We start from the raw sequence: 8,024 nt of genomic DNA on the forward strand, positions 1-8,024 counted from the left end.
TTCTTTTGAGGTTTCTCCACTACTTCCATTTTTCTTTATGTTGCCCACTCTCCATGCCCTTGTGTGCGTCGGCTCATGAACCCCCATCAAGGCTGTGAGTTCTTTTACTTCTTCGTCCACATTGCCTTTGTCTTTAAGACCGCAAATTCTCACATGTAAAGCGCGCACCCGTCTTCTTTGCTCCTCCTCTAGTGTCTGATTAATGATAGTGGGTGTGGACGTGGGCGTTATCTCCTTGCCTTTTCCTTTCTTGGCCACCTTGATCCATTTCTCGGATTCATCCGCCTTCTGTTGAGTTTTGGTAAGAATATCCACCCAAGAAGTTGTCATTTCTTTGTGTTGCTCTTCTCCCTCTTTGATGGCCCGTATTGCTCCTTGATCGTGTTGATTTCTTCGATTACTGAGGGTTGCAGTTCGCCCTCTTCCAATGTGTTTCTTGATCGTGCTTCGGCGAGATCTTTCTTGAGTGACGCAATCTCTTCATCTTGAGTCGTCACTCGGCGTGCCAGCGTACTTATCTTGCTCCGTCATTTCCTCTTTGCACTTTTGAATGGCATCCTCTAGGGGGTCGGCTTTATCATTCAGCTTCCTCATGCTTGATCGCCGTCCGCAAAGGAGTCACTAAACGTACGTGTGCACCCACACTAGCAGCGGGCGCGGTAGCTAGGGGAGCGCGAGGAGGTATGGCAAGGGAGGGGCAGCGATAGAGTACGGACGAGAGAGAGAGAGAGAGAGAGAGAGAGAGAGAGAGAGAGAGAGAGAGAGAGAGAGAGAGAGAGAGAGAGAGAGAGAGAGAGAGAGAGAGAGAGAGAGAGAGAGAGAGAGGGAGGGAGAGAGAGAGAGAGAGAGAGCGATAGTGTTTTTTTAATAAAAAAAAGTGTTAAAAGGAAGCGATAGAGATATAGACGGGAGAGAGAGAGAGAGAGAGAGAGAGAGAGAGAGAGAGAGAGAGGGAGAGAGAGGGAGGGGGGAGAGGGGGGACAACGCGTGGGGTAGGGGGAGAGGGGAGAGAGAGAGAGAGAGAGAGAGAGAGAGAGAGAGAGAGAGAGAGAGAGAGAGAGAGAGAGAGAGAGAAGCAGCACTGGGGGGGAGCGGGGGGGGCGCGATAGATGATAGATAGGTTGAAAAAATACGTTGAAAAAATTAAACCGCGATAGACAGAGGAGGGGGGGGGGGGAGAGAGAGAGAGAGAGAGAGAGAGAGAGAGAGAGAGAGAGAGAGAGAGAGAGAGAGGGGGGGGGGTGTTGTGTTACGATGTTGTGTAGTCTCTAATAATAGGTGCTCTATTGTTAGCTCATACGATCTTTATTATCAGCACTTTTGCTTGTTTATCTACATCCTATATGAAGCCACCAAGTACATTAAGAGAGCAAGGAGCAAAATATGCATCTTATGCTTCCCATATAAAGAACTTGGAAAGGAAGGAAGAAGGAAGAGAGAGAAAAGGTGTGTTGGGTTGGGGGGGGGTCCAAGCAAGACATTGGGGTGAGCTCAACTCTCTCAATCAAAGAGTGAACTACAACGAGCTAGGAGTGTAGGCCACCCTTTGTTCACCCCCATGATTTGATATTTGAGATTGTATCGTGATCTGCAATGCCTAACCTCAATCATAGATCCATCTTCAACCATCCCTTTAGAGATGTTTGGGGGCAACATGTGTTGGAACGAAGCATCACACTTGACAAAAGGGTGCTAGTCAATATGAAATGAATTTTTTATTACATGTTAAGTTTGCACATTGCTCAAGGTACACCATACCATCTTGTAGACCTACTGCAGTAGAATTGATGAGAAGAAAAACTACAAGCACACGTTGTACTTTCTCTTAGCCGACGAACATAACCATAGTCCATAAACTGTCAACTATGATGATGAGAACTAGAAGCACATGTTGTACTTTCTCTTAGCCGATGGACATAACCATAGTCCATAAATTGCCAACTATGATCATATATATGATCAATGGTATGAGTAAAGCTGCAGACTCAAAGTGTCTACATGGAGCGAGAATGAATCTTGGTTTCATTGTTTACCAAGGCATTACTTTCATAAAGCATACCATACCACCTTGTAGAGAGTAGTAATGATAAAAATTGCACTAGAACTGCTGAAAGAATAAGCATAAAAGAGCATTTGTATCAGACTTGCACATACTGTAAATTTCATAAAGCATCCTTAATGTTGCACTTAGAGAACAACTAGAAAAGTTGAGCTCCACTCGCAATCTTCTGACTTGCTTAGACTACTTTAGTCGTAAACTAGTAATAAACCATAAAATCAATACCCATCAAGAGAACATCAAAATCCTAATTAGCACTTTGCTATTGAAAACAATAATTGGATGAAAAAATCTCGTTGAGATTGTGTCCTTATAGAAAATCCATGGCATCTGTGCCAAAGTAAAAGATGTTAAGAATAAACCCCTAGCTTCATGGCTGTGATTCATATTCAACCTAGTCTTGCTATAAATTGATAAAGAATTGACAAAACAAATGCCACCTGTATTGGGAAGCTATGGTTCATAACCACCTTTACTAATAGAAAAGACATATGTTGCTTGTATATCAGAATGAAATAACTCAATCATAAATGAGTCTTTGTTTGTCCATCAAGGCAAATTATATGCTTAGAAGAAGATATATATACTCATATCTACAAAAGCAAGAGCACTATCGCACTGCGCACAACACAAACGATGGCTACATTTACAACCATGACTCTTTATCTTTACTCAAAACGATGGCTACATTACGTATATGTATATATATTTGTGTGTACATATATATTTGTTTATGCATGTATGTAGGTACTAAGTATGGGAGCATGTCACCCGAAGGTTAGACTCTTCCCCTTGGGTATAGTCCCTTTTTAATCATGGTGTTGCGGTCATTGATCCACTCATGCATGGATTACCGCAATGTACCTTTGGTTTTACCACGATTGAGACTGTGATGATATCTAAAGAGGTGCACTTGACCTTTGGCACTACTAGCCTCCACTTAGGTCTACTAGTATGTATATGTATCTACCTGTTTGTGTGCTAATATACTTGTGTACGTATTTATATATGGTGAGTAAGGTGGAAAGCTTGATCTTATATTGCTCTTTGTAATGTAGATGTCAGACGAGAGACCAACTGGTGGGGAGCAGCCAGCTGGCTTTTCTTTTGGTTGGTTCACATCCCAGGTGGGCTCCCACTAGGGGGGGACATCCCCTCCAGTGGACCCGAGTCTTGAGTCGATGAGAACAAGCAAAGAAATAAAGAATGTTTCTGGCTAGTTAACCCTAAACCATGAGTGTCATAGGTTTATTTTTTTTATTTGTAGGCATGGCCATCCTACACCTACCCTTCTCAGGTTCCTCCATCGGGCGTAGATCCAGACCTGCAAACGGGCTCTCTCTTTATGAGACCAGTACCTCCGAGAGACAGAGAATTTGTTTGGTGACTACACTCCGCAACAACTTGCGACCTACGGTATTTCTCTGTTGACTACACCATGGGGGAGCCAGTGAAGGACTCCTTACCTACAGAGCCTCGCACCGACGGCACCTCAGTCTACAGCCCCTTCCTATCATCCTACTCCCATTCCATTGCAAGGTCCTACTCCCCTTGCATCGCAGGGTCCCACTCCCATGGCATCACAAGGTCCTATGCCACTCCATTCCACTCCTGCTTTGCTAGAACACCATTGACGAACTTCCTCTAGCAGTGCACGTCGACGCTTGTCTCAGGGCAGCGAGCGTCGTGAGGGATGAAGCGGTGGTGGATCTTGTGGTTTCGCATGTTTTGGTAGTGGTAGGGGAACGGAGTCCGCACTTTCAGAGCGTGCTGCCCCTGACGAAGAGGACGAGGATACTGACACACCCGTGCCAGACACGCATGGGTGCTACTACAGGGTTAAATATGGCGGGGAGGTGGACTTCGACAAAGCACAGGACAGGACATTTCGATGCCATCTACAAATTCTTATACATTCAACGTATAAGAACTGTTTCATAAAGTTTAGAGACCAACTGCCCGATCATGCACGGTACGCTGAGGATGCTCTGTTAGCTAGATTTCCAAATGCCCCCGATCAACATTTTTCACAACAATGGTTGGACGGCTACATAAAGAAATTTCTGAAAAACAAGTAGTCCAGTGTGCGGCACACATCAACCAACTAGGTCAGATATCCAAATAGGAGTTATTGCTGTGGCAACATGGCAGACGCAGAGTGGGAGTGGGCAATTCAAGAAAAGAGCGATCAAGCTGCGACGGGCTATCATACAGACAACAACGTGAGGCTCGCGCAAGACAAACTCCCACGCACTATGGCTCAGGAGGCAAGGGAGCTTGGAAGGATAAATATGTAAGATTAATTGAATTATAACGTCGATCGGTGATTATAAAGATTGTAGTTGATGATTTGGTATTGTTATTGTAACTTAGGAAAATATCACTCTCTCTCGACCAACCAGAGACATGGTCAAGTATCGGGAGCGACATACAGAATTTGATACTTGGGATGGTTGTCGAAAACAACCACATCTCTTGCGAGCAATTTGACGCGGTGGTTGGATCACTACAAGCGGTAAGTTTAAACAAGTATTTTGTATCAATTGTTTTGAGCTGTTGATAATTGTTTAATTTGGTTTGGGTTTATGTAGAGTCATAGTGATCAAACATATGTGCCTCTGGACGACGACGAGATAGAGGAGGATTAGATAGAACAATATTTTGTCCAAACTTTCGTAAAGTCTCAATGTATATACAACTATTTACTTTTTATTGTAACTTTTTTAAATATTTGATCTTCTGCATATTAAATTGTCAAGGTAAAGTAAATACAATTTCAAATCTTTGGTATTTTTTATACTCTTCCAAAAAACAATTGATGTTTCATTGTTTTATGCATGTCAAAAATAAAGGTGCTCATTTGGGCCACCCAAAATTGGGTGGCCCAGATGAGCACCTTTATTTTTGAATTGGCGTGTAGCGGCAATAAGCGCGGTAATAAATGCGCCAATTGGCGCGGTAATACCAACGGGTATATTGCCGCTACTATTATCGTGCTTATTGGCTGAAAAACCACTACCGTGTCCATAGCCGCGGTTATTGCCGCTCCCGCAAATTTTTCTCTCTCCTTTTTCCTTTGTTTTTTCACGGCAATGTTAACGATTATAGACAACTCATCTTATAGTAGTTGGTGCAATGATTGATATTTCATGTTCAATATCTAGTGCATGTCGTGTTCTGTGAGATTGATTATTTTTCTTTTGTTGTGTAAACAGACACATCATGACAAGGTGGAGGCCTCCTGCAAGGAGGGATGGATCCATTGCCAATTTGTGAATAATGGGATGCTCAAGGAAGTGAAGCAAGGAAAGAGGTTCACCCTCTTCCCCAGGCCACCCTTTGTAGATATTGACAAAACAATCCATGTGTTTGGCACGTGTGCTGCATGCGGGGAGTATCTAGAGGCGGCGTATGTTGTGGGCAGCTTCATGTTAGAGTGCAGGCATCAATACCACCCTCTTTGCTTCAGTGCACTTTTGCAATGTAGTGGCACATGTGTGAAAGAGGGGTATGGCATGGTAATTCCTGCAGTGGCAAAGCGTATATCAGTGGGCATTATATTGTAAAGGGTAAGTTGGCAGTGTTTTCAATACGTTGAGGCTTTCTACTTTTGGATTATAATGTTGATTGAGTGAGTGATTTGTGATTGTGCCGGTGAGGAAGATGTGACACCTGCAAGCCAAGATGTGAAAGGAACAGACAAAATGCATGTGAAGAATGGTGGGCTTGGAAAGGTTTCTATTAAGGATGTGGAGGACCTTGCCAGTATGGAACGGGTTCAAGACGTCCTCGCGGACTTGGAATCTGGTTGGAGGAAGGAGAAAGTGGAGGGGCTGGATGTGTACACGACGGGTGAAAGCCAAGGGGTGGATACTGCTATGGAGAAGAGGGAGGTTTTTGAAGACCAGGATAGTGTTGGAATGAATACTATTGACGCCTCTGCAACGGATATTGACAAGCCACAAGACGAGCAAACCAAGTTTGATAAACATGGTGCAATTGACAAGGTGCTGCTAACTGTAGCTGAGGCCGTGGCAGGGCAGGGTGATGTTGAAGAGAATGGTCGGGAGGGTGTATGAGAGGGATCTTCCCTCTCATTATCTTATTATACCCATGCTGTGTTTGTGAATTTTCATATGTGGTGTCATACATGTGAGTGTTGTGCAATGCTTTTTCATCAAAATCGCCATGTATATGCACTTGCACTATAGCCTCCTCAAGCATCTTGGGGTCCTGGGTTTGAACATGCTCCTTAAACTCCAATGTTAACCCACGGATAAGCCCCACACTTGTTGAGAGGTATCTAGACCCTCCAAGCCATGTCACGATAGTCCAAGATATACTCCAACAATGTCTTATGCCGATGCATAGAGCACTTATCCCATGCAGACCAATTTCTTTTGCTTCATTTGTAGGCATAAATTCCTTTATGAACACATCCTTGAAGGTTGCCTAAGTCTGTGGCATGATGTCCTTCTCCTTGAGCAACATCCACCAATTGTAAGCCTTACCCTATAGTGTCAGGCTTATTTGTCGTGCCTTGACTACATTTGAGCGTCTAATATTGTGAATCCAATCCCATTTGCTCAGAAATGTATTCACCATATCTTTGTTGTGCTCATTTTCCTCTCCTCTAAAAATTGGTGGCTTGGTATTCTTTAACAAGCCATCCACCTCTTTTTGAGAGAGAAGGTGCAACCCCTCCAGATTGGAGCCTTCCTTCTGTAGACCAGGCGTGCTCCCACCCAAGCATGGGTGTCACAAAAATCTTAGTCTGCTCATTCACTTGGCCCTTGCCGACTGCTAGAAGAATTACACAAGCATATCAGACATCTTAGTGACATTTGCATTCAAATATGTAAAATTAGACCATGCCATGCCTATGATCGTTTGTCATTCCATGAATAGGTGGGCCAGATCCTCACTAGCTATTCTACACCCCAAGAAACGATCTGACCCAATTCCTCTTGCCTATGATTGCTTATCATTCCATGAATAGGTGGGCCAGATCCTCACTAGCTATTCTACACCCCAAGAAACGATCTGACCCAATTCCTCTCTCTTAGTAATCATCTTCTCTCTAAAGATAACATATTTATAAAAATATAGAAAATAATATTTTGTTAAAAATAATTTATGATTTGTAAATTTTTTGTTTTTATTATTTGAATTGAATAGTTTTGAATCAAAATAAAAATTAAAACTTTCTCTTTCTGTGCTAGAGTTTTACACACTTAAAGAGAAGAAAATTAGGTCGGAAACCATCTATCATTGTGGTGGAGTATATACTCACACTTGAAGATGGGTGCGTATCGTAAATAGTGATTACTTACTTTTGTGCTAGAGTAAAAGTGTTTACTCGCACTGGAGATAATCAGTTGTTTCACTTAGATTAAGGTTTAGGAATTATGAATGTCGCTGAATCTTTATGTTAGAGTGATATACTCACACATGGCAGAATGTTGACAAAGTTTCTAATTAAGGCTTTTTGACCGTACTTGATGCTTATCTTGTATGCTTAGAAATGCTTCAACTACGATAATGTTATCGCCTTTTTGTATTAGAGCAACTGCTCACATTTTGGGTATATTTCCAATTAAAGAGGTGCTTCATTACAATGATGTTATCACCTTGTTGTGTTAGAGTAGCTGCTCACACTTCCAGGAAGATATGCAATGATCAATACATATTGTTTTTACCAATGTGATTTGTAAAAAATCATGATAATGTAGCTACAATCCAAATTGATCATTTATAACCAATGACCATCGCGTTGAGTTAGAGTATTACACTCACACTTTGAGATGATCCGATGCGACAAAATATTGTTTAGGGTACAAATCTTATCTTTTGTAGGTGTAAAGTATTCAAAATTTATTCCAATTACCTATACAATGAATTATATTCTCTTTATGGATATGTGCATATAATGTAAAACTATTGTTGGATACAATTGACTATGTAC

This window comes from Adiantum capillus-veneris, chromosome 28, assembly GCF_014529385.1.
Source record: "Adiantum capillus-veneris isolate H3 chromosome 28, ASM1452938v2, whole genome shotgun sequence".
In the NCBI taxonomy this organism is placed as follows: domain Eukaryota; kingdom Viridiplantae; phylum Streptophyta; class Polypodiopsida; order Polypodiales; family Pteridaceae; genus Adiantum; species Adiantum capillus-veneris.